Source organism: Crocuta crocuta, unplaced genomic scaffold (assembly GCF_008692635.1).
Source record: "Crocuta crocuta isolate KB4526 unplaced genomic scaffold, BGI_CrCroc_1.0 scaffold27, whole genome shotgun sequence".
Lineage (NCBI taxonomy): Eukaryota > Metazoa > Chordata > Mammalia > Carnivora > Hyaenidae > Crocuta > Crocuta crocuta.
Genome location: NW_027532250.1, coordinates 5,762,870 through 5,774,404, shown reverse-complemented (window position 1 = coordinate 5,774,404; position 11,535 = coordinate 5,762,870). Strand labels below are relative to the sequence as shown.

At 45.8% G+C, this 11,535-nt stretch overlaps 1 long non-coding RNA gene across 1 annotated transcript; it reads left to right on the top strand.

Annotated features, from left to right (window-relative positions):
- Positions 1-2,484: 2,484 nt before the first annotated feature.
- LOC144243267 (uncharacterized) lies at positions 2,485-6,608 on the top strand. The gene is made up of 2 exons (XR_013338596.1): positions 2,485-2,678; positions 6,317-6,608. It is a non-coding gene; the product is annotated as an uncharacterized LOC144243267 (long non-coding RNA).
- Positions 6,609-11,535: the final 4,927 nt, after the last annotated feature.

Below are 11,535 nucleotides of genomic sequence, written 5' to 3'. Positions count from 1 at the left end.
GGGCAACAGAGAAGCCTTTCGGCAAACTTTCCCCTGGCTCCGCCCACAAGGGTTTAGCAACTGACATCAATTTCAGCGGTACTCACTCAAGATACCATCACGTTGAGGTTTACGAAATGTTACCAAGAGCAGTGGACAAGCACATCTGTGCGCTTTTCTTCCTCTCCGAGATGTGAACGGCTGATAAATAGCCACGGTCGCGTTTTCTCCATAATTTTTTGATTTTTCAAAGGCATAAACCACGCGGAGAGTCAACGCTTTTTTGCCCCTTGCCCTCCACAAACACAAGGGGGAGGGGGTGGGAAGGGAGAGCAAGAGAGTGAAACGTGCAGGAGAAGAAAGGGAAAAAAAAATTGATACAGATAAAAGAAATTAAGGGAGCCATAAAGTCTGTGCTTTATTTTAACTGGGTTGTTGGGTCCTGCTGTGCAGCCTATAATCCAGCCAGAAGAGGGGCTCCTGCTGGGTGGCTAATTAAAACAATTATAAATACAAAGAAGGTATCAATGGCATTCCAGGACTCGCACAAAGAGATAAAGCATCGAAGATTTAAACTGTCAGCGGCCAGTCTCTCTTTAAGGGGGTTCTGAAGTAGCGTCAGCGTCCTCAAGGCTCAGCCTCTTCTCTCTGCGCTGACTTATGTTTGGTTACCTGGGACCCTTCCTTCTGGTAGGTTTATAGACACAAAATATATCAATGATGGAAATAGGGGAAATAAATAAATGCATAAATAAATGTAAAAAACTAAGTATATAGGCTGGAAAAGGCTTAGTGATCCTACATCTGAATTTAAAAATAAAGTCCGGTGGTGGGGAAAAGGCCCCCTTTGGAATCAATATTTTCAAAAAACAGAACAGAGAAGCTCTTGAGACCTTTTTACCCCAATTCACCGTGATAAAAGGAGAGTCGATGTAAAATATGATCAGTATCTAAAAGCACTGCGGGCAGTTTGAGGATTGTTAACCATGGAGCAAGTGTGCCAGACGATTTCTTTCTTTGTTTTTTTAATTAAACTTTTTTTAATGCTTATTAAAATTTTTTTTTAATGTTTATTTTTGAAGGAGAGAGACAGAGCATGAGCGGGGGAGGGGCAGAGAGAAAGGGAGACACAGAATCCAAAGCAGGCTCCAGGCTCTGAGCTGTCAGCACAGAGTCCAACGCGGGGCTCGAACCCACGAACCGTGGGATCATGACCTGAGCTGAAGTAGGACACTTAACTGCTTAACTGACTGAGCCACTCAGGTGCCCCTGAATAATTTGTTTGTTTGCTTGTTTATTATTAATTAATTTCTAGGGCAGGAGCAGGGTAGGGACAGAGAGAAAGAGAGAGAGAGAGAGAGAGAGAGAGAGAGAGAGAGAGAGAGCGCGAGCGCATGCGCGCGAGGAAGCATCCCAAGCAGCTTCCACACTGTCAGTGCAAAGCCTGACTCGGGCTCGAACTCACAAGCTGTGAGATCATAACCTGAGCCAAAATCAAGAGTTGGATGCTTAACTGACTGAGCCTCCCAGGAGCCCCAAAAGTGATTTTGAAGAATTAAACTTATTCTCCCCTACAAAAATGGAAATCGTTTTCCATTTATTCATATTTCCTTTCGTTCTTTATTTTTTAAAATTTTTGTCTCTTTTGGCTCTTGTTGGTTCAACCTTTAAAGGCACACTCAGGAGGCGCCTGAGTGGCTCAGTTGGTTAAGGGTCTCACTTCGGCCCAGGTCATGATCCCCCATTTGTGGGTTCAAGCCCCGTGTGGGGCTCTGTACTGCAGCTCAGAGCCAGGAGCCTTCAAAGGATTCTGCGTCTCTTCTCTCTCCGCCCTTCCCCCGCCCATGCTAGCTCGCTTGCGTGTGCGCGCGCGCGCTCTCTCTCTCTCTCTCTCAAAAATAAACAAACACTGGGGCGCCTGGGTGGCTTAGTCGGTTGAGCGTCCGACTTTCGCTTAGGTCATGATCTCGCGGTTCGTGGGTTCGAGCCCCGCGTCGGGCTCTGTGCTGACTGCCAGCTCGGAGCCTGGAGCCTGTTTCAGTCTGTGACTCCCTCTCTCTCTGACCTCCCCTGCTCACACTGTCTCTTTCTTTCCTAGAAATAAATAAAAAACATTTTAAAAAAATAATAAACAAACACTAAAAGTTTAAAAAAAAAAAAGGAACACTCAGAAGTAAAAAACCTGGAACTACGTAAATTAGTTCTCTGATTATGGTCGAGATTCTCAAAAGGTATGAAACTGAAAGGCGCAGGGCAAGGCTGCGCCTGGGAACAGGCAATCTGCCTTCTGGAAACCGTCCAGCAAATCACCTAAGAACGACTCCAGATCTTCTTCTGTGCATGCCTCACAGCTTCCCGACCTGTACTTGCTAAGGGCTTTCTTCCTCTTTCAACGTTTACTTATTTTTGAGAGAGAGAGAGAGAGAGAGCGCGAGCACAAGTGCACGAGCGAGCGTGCAAGTGGGGGAGGGCCAGAGGGAGCGGGAGACAGAATCTGAAGCAGGCTCCAGGCTCTGAGCTGTCAGCACCGAGCCTGACACGGGGCTCGAACTCGTGAACTGTGAGATCATGAACTGAGTCACAAGATCAGTTAACTGACTGAGCCACCCGGGCACCCGGGTCAAGAGCTACCTTGCTGCCGCTTAAAGAAACTCTCAGAGCTGCAAGGAGAGAGCAGAATGGACTGCGAACGTTTCCAGGTGAGGCTCTGGGGAAGAGTGGTCCCTCTGCTCTCAGGAGGGGGATGTGACCTGTGACTCGCGCGGCCCCTGGACATGGGGGCCCATCAGCTGTGCTGCAAGAACAGGAGCCCCAGGCTCCAGTGCGCCAAGGCTTACCCTTAAAAGTAGCAACTCTTGGGGCGCCTGGGTGGCTTAGTCAGTTAAGCGTCCGACTTTCGCTTGGGTCATGATCTCGCGGTTCGTGGGTTCGAGCCCCGCGTCGGGCTCTGTGCTGACTGCCAGCTCGGAGCCTGGAGCCTGTTTCAGTCTGTGACTCCCTCTCTCTCTGACCCTCCCCTGCTCACGCTCTCTCTCTCTCCTAGAAAAAAAAAAAAAAAAAGTAGCAACTCTTGTTTTCACCAGGAAAGAAAGTAACTGGGGTCCCAGGTGAAAGCCCGGCTGGAGTGAGGCACTTAGGAGGCGGCGGCTGATAAGAACTCAGTGGGGGTCGGAGTCCCAGAAGCTGCGTCCCTCTCCTTCTTTGCTCTCTCAGCTCCCCTCCTCCCTCTCCCTCCTCCCCTCCTCCCCCTTCTCCCCCTCTACCCTTATTTTGCTTCCTGCAAGGGGGCTGAGTCTTTCTTTGGGAACATCACTGGCTTCCCACTCTGCCTTGTGTGTGCTTTCCTCCACCCAGTCACTGGAAGCTAGGTCTCCTTATCAGTCATCAATAAATATTATCAATAATCAATAAAAAGGTCTGAGAAGATCGAATGGACACATTGGCCCCAAATCTTTGCAACATAGGATGGCAATAAGTAAAAACAAATATAGACTTTGACCAGAATGACTCTGCGGGGGGTGGGGTGGGGGTGGCGGTGGATAAAAATGTTGCGTCCTAAAGCACTTTTGTTGATTTTTTTCAAATGTTTATTTATTTTGAGAGAGAGCACGAGTGGGGGAAGGGCATAGAGACAGGGAGAGAGAATCTGAAGGAGGCTCTGCACCACCAGCACAGAGCGGGATATGGGGTTTGAACTCACAAAACCACGAGCTCATGACTTAAGCTGAGATCAAGAGCCGGACACTTAACCACCTGAGCCTCCCAGGTGCCCCTGTTGCTTTATTTTTAAATGATTATGTAACCAGAGCCCAGAAATACAGAGTCCAGAAACTCTTCTAGTTATGAAGGTTCAGTTCAGATCTTTTCTTGATTTGAAGGAACTCCAGAGGCAAAAGTGTGGTAACTCTACCCGACGCCAACAGAGGGCGATAGACACAGGCTCTGTCTCGACTCTTAAAAATTTTTAGGCTAAGGCAAGACCCAAACTCAAATGCATTCAAGGGTTAGAGCCAAGTGGACCGGCAGATCTCAGCCACGGCCCGCAAAGTCATAAATAAATCTAAACAAATTTTAAATAAATCATCGAATCCTCTTATGTTGACGAGTATATTCACAATGACAAAGCAAAGCTTGCATAAAGTTACTGAAAGTCACAAAACTATCAAGGATGAGAGAATTTCCTTATTATTGCACATCTGGGTGTTCTGTGGTTGGGCCTCTGATATTACTCTAATGAGTCACAAACAGAACTCATAATTACTTGTCCTATATTATTATATTTTCTGATAATGATTATATATCCCCTTTCTTTTTGCTGCTTGCATTTCAATGAAATCATGAAGTATGTAGTTATAGCCAAGGGTTTTTTGTTTGTTTTTGTTTTGTGTAATCTCTCCACCCAACACGGGACTCGAATTCATGACCCCAAGATCAAGAGTCACGTGCTCTACCAACTGAGCCAGGCAGGAGCCCCTACACTCAAGGTTTTACATAATTTATATTCTGTTGACCAGAGGTTGACAAAATATGTTTGTAAAAAGCCAGAGAGTTTTATTTTTTTAAATGTAATCTATTGTCAAATTGGCTTACATATAACACCTAGTGCTCATCCCAACAATGTAAAGAGCCAGAGAGTGTTTAAGGCTTTGCAGTCTATATAAGATCTCTCTCATATGTTCTTTTCTATCTTACAAATCTTTAAAGATTTTTTAAAATGTTTTTCATTAATTGAGAGAGAGAGAGAGAGAGAGGAGAGAGAGAGAAAATGTGAGTGGGGGAGGGGCAGAGAGGGAGAAAGAGAGAGAAAGAGAATCCCAAGCAGGCAGTGTAGAGCCTAATACATGACTTGATCTCACAAACCGTTGAGATCATGACCTGAGCAAAAATCAAGATTCGGATGGATGCTTAACTTAATGAGACACCCAGGCGCCCCTGTTTTATAAATCTTTAAAAATACCGGGGTGTCTGGGTGACTCAGTCAGGTAAGCATCTGACTTCTGCTCAGGTCGTGATCTCTTGGTTTGTGGGTTCAAGCCTTGCACTGGGCTCTGTGCTGACAGCTCAGAGCCTGGAGCCTGCTTTGGATTCTGTGCTACCTTCTGTCTCTGCCCTTCCCCCGCTCATGCTCTGTCTCTCTCTCTCAAAAATAAACATTAAAAAAAAAAGCTTAAAAAACACAAAAGCCATTCTTAGCCATTATGGACTAAATATAGCTAAACAGAGGCATTAGGCTTTTAGAAATAAAATCCTGTCATTTGTTGACTCTTGCTATTGACAATAATCATGTAAAGGATGAAAAAATAATCAAATACAACTATATTTAAAGGATAAGAAAATTTGAGCTTACATTCTTTAAAACATTAAATGTTAAAAAAACAAATACTTCTTAAATATTTAAAAATATTTTTCTCCCAAAATATTCAAAATCATTTAAGATGGAAAGGTAAAATGATGATTGGTATCCAGCTTCATCCAGCTTTATTTAAACAAAACTAAAATGTACATATATATAAAAGCTTTAGCTAAATCCCCCTAAATACGTTATAAAGATGAAACCTCTTTTAAAAAGTTTTTTATTTGAGAGACACAGAGAGAGAGAGAATGAACAGGGGAGGGACAGAGAGGGGGAAAGACAGAGAATCCCAAGCAGGCTCCACTCTGTCAGTGCAGAGCCCGACATGAGGCTCGAACTCACGAACCATGAGATCATGACCTGAACTGAGTCAAGAGTTGGTCACGTAACCTGAGCTGCCCGGGCGCCCCAACAATAAAACGTTCAAGTCCGGCATTCAGTGCTCATCTAGATGGCAATGTCAAGACTCTAAGCATGTTCGTCAAGTCTAATACATAAGCAAATTTAAGAGGAATACGAATTGTTTAATATGACGGAATGTTCCTTGGCCGCCATATGCAACTGGCACTGGTCGCGGGCTCTGGGCAAGCACATGGCACAATGAACTCAGACAATGAGAAGAAAGGGATGCTCTGGTGTTGCTGGGGAGACCCGCCGCACGTGTGCCTGACGGGCTTATGCTACACCAGGAGCTTCTAGTTCGTTCCATCTCTTCGCTCTCTCCTCAGCGCTTCCGTTGCTCGAGTCCTCCCTGCACCGCGGGGCAGGGTCTGTCATGTTGGCAGCAGCACGAGCATTCAGAAGCCAGTGTCCTGTGTGTTGCAGATGTGGGACCAGAGGTGTGGAGAAGGGCTTCTCTGGGGTCTGAAGGGCGTTAGCCATGACCGTGGACTGGTGCCCCGGAGTCACGGTGTCACCCCTGAGGACCGACGCTGGGGGACAGATTTGCCATGATGTTTAATAAATATTTCGTGTATTTTACAGTCAGAGGCTCAACAGTGAGGGACCCAAAGCAGGGGCCCCTCGTGCTCCAGTCTAACGGGAGGCTGAAGGCCGGATGCAACGAACAAAAAAGTAGGAAGACCCAGGGCTGCAGATACTTGGTGGCGGAATCTGGGAGCCGGCAGCAAGTGGGCTGCGGTCATCGGGGAGGTCCGAGCCCCGCCTGGAGACAACTGCCAAGGTTCTGCCCTTGCCAGTTACTGATCTGTAGGAAAGCAGACCTGAGGTTGCTGGACCGTATGATGTTTCTCAGACAAAGCCAAATTTGNGCTTTCTCCCTCCAAATAAATAAACTTAAAAAAAAAAAAAACCAACCCAAAAAACTAAAAAGTCCATTTCTGGGTAGAACCCATCTTTAAGCCAGATTTGTTCCCAAAGACACCGTAATCGGCCCCCTGGTTCCACTGCACTTTGCTCTGGTTTGTGCGTGTTTCCGAAGTATTTATGATCATTAAATTCCTCATTTTGGATAAATATCAAAGCAATGGCAGATTCAAAAGCATGGAGGAAGGGGAGGTACAGGATGAGGTCAGGAAAGGAAGTGAAGGTGACATTTACACCAAGGGGTCTATAGGGTCACATGGATTCTGTCACTTAGACTCGGCAGAACACGGACCCAGCAATATTCTGCTTGTAAGTAGAGGAGCCCCCATAACTGAAAGACTTCATCTGTTTTCGGCCCTGCCACAAAGTTCCAAGAACTTAAAAAAAATTTTTTTTAAATGTTTTTATTTATTTCTGAGAGAGAGAGAGAGAGAGAGGCAGCGTGAGCAGGGGAGGGTCAGAGAGAGAGGATATGAAACAGGCTCCAGGCTCTGAGCTGTCAGCACAGAGCCCAACACGGGGCTCGAACCCACGAACCGTGAGATCATGACCTGAGCTGAAATCGGACGCTTAACCAACTGCGCCACCCAGGCGCCCCTGTTTATTTTTATTTTTGAGACAGAGAGAGACAGAATGTGAGTGGGGGAGGGGCAGAGAGAGAGGGAGACACAGAATCCGACGCAGGCTCCAGGCTGCCAGCTGTCAGCACAGAGCCCAGACGCGGGGCTCGAACTCCTGAGCCATGAGACCATGACCTGAGCTGAAATTGGATGCTTAACAGACTGAGCCACCCAGGTACCCCCAGAGAACTTTTTAAAGAGATCTTTGTTGTACTTTTAACTTATTTTCAGTAGTAGCAGAGCGGTGATGAATGTGAGCCCGGAGAATAGAAGATGAGGTCAGAGATCTGAGAAGCGTGCTTCCAGGAGGTGCAGAGGTTCAGGACATGGGGTTACATGCTGAGGCTCTGGAAGGGCACAGAAGACATCCGGCACGGGAGTCAGGCAGGGAGAGGTAGCAAATTACGTTTCAGGCATTTGAGAACACAAGTCAGACGCCGACCACCGTGATTAAGAGCTCAGACTGTCCCAAGTCCAAAACCCGTGTTTAGTGCTTATAAGCTGAAAAAGTTGCTTTTCCCTCTGAACTTCTGTTTCATTGTTCATAAGAGAGAGAGAGTGATGACCTGCCCTAAAGGGCTTCTCTGGGCAGTAAATGAGCGGATCAATGTCAAGGTCTAGCACTCATTCCTCAACAGGTACCCGATACAGGCTGTTAGGAGGAGAATGGTCGGGATCAGTGATGAGAATTTTGGAGTCAGCTGCAAAAAGGGTGGATGCTTGGAAGGGGGGGAGCATGTGTATTTGGGGGACCAGAGGAAGGAAGGGGACCCCTCAGAGGGGTCAGAGAAGGAACAGTCACGTGAAAGGCCAAAACACATGGGAGAGGGGAGACGTTTCAAGTGCAGATTCCCAGAAAGATGCCTCAGTTAGCTCTGCGCAGGGCCTCGGGGATCTACGGGGACTCCAGCTGCAGACAGACGGGTAACAGGCCGCACCTGAATAGACGCCGCATGAAGACCGAACATGCTGCCAGGGAGAGGAGCAGAGTGGGCACCACCTCCAAGATAGTTAGTTAGGGCGTACGTGTTAGGGTGTGCGTGGGTCGCACCCTCCACCACCCACGTGTTGAACAAAGCAGTCTCAGAGGGAAAGCGGGTGAGTTGGCGAGTCAAGGAAGGGACTTGCTGGTGGTGGTTAATTCTCCTGCAGATGTAAAGTGGCCAGACTTGAACAGCCCACAGACTTGAACATCTGTGGCCCTGGGTGGTCATGGGTGAATTAAATTGGTTGATTTTCATGTATTAAACGAGGCTTGCATTCTTGGAATGATCCAGCACGGTCATAACAGACAGTGGGAAAGAGACACATGGATCAGACCTCATATCTCAGGTCTCAGCCTGCCTTTCCTCTCCCCAGACTCAGGCACACATGATCTTCTAGCCAAACCACACAACAGCTCTCTGAGACTTGGAAGTAAACAGACTTGGGGCGCCTGGGTGGCTCAGTTGGTGAAGTGTCTGACTTCAGTTCAGGTCATGATCTTACAGTTTGTGTGTTCGAGCCCCATGCCGGGCTCTGTGCTGACAGCTTCTTCAGATTCTTGTCTCCCTCTCTCTCTGACCCTCCCCTGCTCACACTGTCTCTCTCTCTCAGAAATAAAACATTAAAAAAAACCCAATTAAAAAAATTATGTATTCCTGTAAATGTTGTAAAGTTGATATCTAAAATGTTTTCATATATTTAAATAGCTTAAAAGGATTCTGGGGCATAGTAATTATTTGTTACGTCATGTATTTATATATAAAGTAGCCTAAATAGTATGTATCCTGGTCCATCCATTTAAATAAAATACGAATGAGTTGTTCTTTAAAAGTTGAGATTTGATATCATTACTGAGGACTGTTTCTCCTAAAACTTAGATTTTAACTACCTCCCTATGGGATCTTATAGTCACATAATAATTATTGTTTGGCTTAGAATTCTTGTATTGATCACCCTGTCAAGCTTCTTAGCAAGAAAATTTATAGAGAAATTTTAAAAATCTTTTTAACTTCCTTTGATCAGATCTGAGTTACTGGTACAATGATGCTTTTAATGTAATTGATGAAATGATTATGTAATTGATGAAAACAAGGCGACGGCATTACAAAATTGAACAACAGAAGGCTGCTGGCTGTTGAAGCCGGGTCCTGGGTACAGAGAGAGGCATTATGATCCTCACTCCTCTGGCTATGTTTGAAATTTTTCATAATAAAATGTTAAAAACACATGGGAGACACATGCCATACATTCTTAAATTTTACTGGCAATATCTTTAAAAAATTTTTTTTAAATCTTTATTTATTTTGAGCAACAGAGAGACAGAGTATGAGCAGGGGAGGGTCAGAGAGAGAGGGAGACACAGAATCTGAAGCAGGCTCCAGTCTCTGAGCTGTCAGCACAGAGCCCGACGCAGGGCTTGAACCCACGAACCAGGAGATCATGACCTGAGCGGAAGTCAGAAGCTCAACTGACTGAGACACCCAGGTGCCCCCTGGCAATAACATGTTAAAAAGGATATAACTTGAGTGGTCTCTTTGGTGCAAATCAAATAACAACCATTATTACCCGGTTCTCCTGTCTCTTTCTGGTGATAGTGAATGAACACATGAACAAATACTCATATATACTCTGATACATAAATGGTAGCTCTGTGTAAGCACATTCTGCACCCTATTATTTTGCTTATATCTCTTTGCATATGACCATGTCATATCATGACATACCATATGTATGTATATAGATACACACGTACATACCTGGTATTTGTATATGTACGTATATATTTAATGTTTATTTGTTTTTTGAGAGAAAGAGAGAGCGTGTGCATGAGCGTGCAAGCATGAGTGGGGAAGGGGCAGAGAGAAAGGGAGACACACAATCAGAAGCAGGCTCCAGGCTCTGAGCCCATACAGAGCCTGATGTGGGGCTTGAACCCATGCACTGTGAGACCATGACCTGAGCCGATGCTGGACACTCAACCGACTGAGCCACCCAGGTGCCCCTGCTATATATTTTTAAATGCCTTCAGAGAATTCTATGGCAAGGATGAACCCTAAGTTACTCAGCCAGATTCCCTACCTGAGGGCGTTTAACTGGTTTCTGATTGTTTGCCTTTACAATCAGTGCTGTAACGAATAACCTCCACAAACTATTGTTCTGCTCATCTCTCAGTTCATACTAGAAAAAGGGACACAAGTTTTTAAGACCTGTTTTAACAGAAAAATGCCTCCTTCGGTAGCCTACAAAATACTTTCAGAGATTTTTTTTTTTATTTAGAAAAAAAACTCTGTTTAATGTTTTATTTATTTCTGAGAGAGAGAGAAAGACAGTGTGAGCAGGGGAGGGTCAGAGAGAGAGAGAGAGAGAGACAGAATGTGAAACAGGCTCCAGCACAGAGCCTGACGTGGGGCTCGAACACAGAAACCTGAGATCATGACCTGAGCCGAAGTCGGACGCTCAACCGACTGAGCCACCCAGACGCCCCTATACCTTACAGAGATTTAAACACAAATCAAGAGCGATTCTCTTGCTTTCAGGCCAGGTCATTGCCCCCTTTCTGATTTTCTCATTCAAGTGAGCCAGCCTCAGTGACCTAATACAAATCTCACTTCTCATTACTTATTTGCCAAACATATGAGTACAGCCGATTGCTCCTTTTTCTGAAATGACAGAGAAAGGGCAGATAGCATTTAACGAGAATTTATGATGTGCAGGAAACGTGTTACATGAGACACATCATGGAGCCCTCACAACAACCCCATGGCGTGGACACTGTTTAAAAATAAGAAAACTAAGGGGCCCCTGGGGGGCTCAGTCGGCTGAGTTCTGACTTTGGCTCAGGTCATGATCTCTCTCATGGTCTGTGAGTTTGAGCCCCACATCGGGCTCTGTGCTGACAGCTCAGAGCCTGGAGCCTGCTTCAGATCCTGTGTCTCCCTCTCTCTCTGCCCCTCCCCTGCTTGCACTCTGGCTCTCTCTCAAAAATAAACAAACATTAAAAAACTTTAAAAAGAAAATAAAAACAAGGGGCGTCTGGGTGGCTCAGTCAGTTAAGCATCCGACTCTTGATTTCAGCTCAGGTCATGATCTCATGGTTGGTGGGATCGAGCCCCATGTCAGGCTCTGTGCTGACAGTGCGGAGCCTGGTTGGGATTCTCTCCCCTCTCCCCTGGCCCTCCCCCACCCTCACGAGCTCTCTCTCAAAATAAAAAAAAAAATTAAAAAAAATAAGAAAACTAAGAGGTTATATCACTTGCCCAAGGTCACACAGCT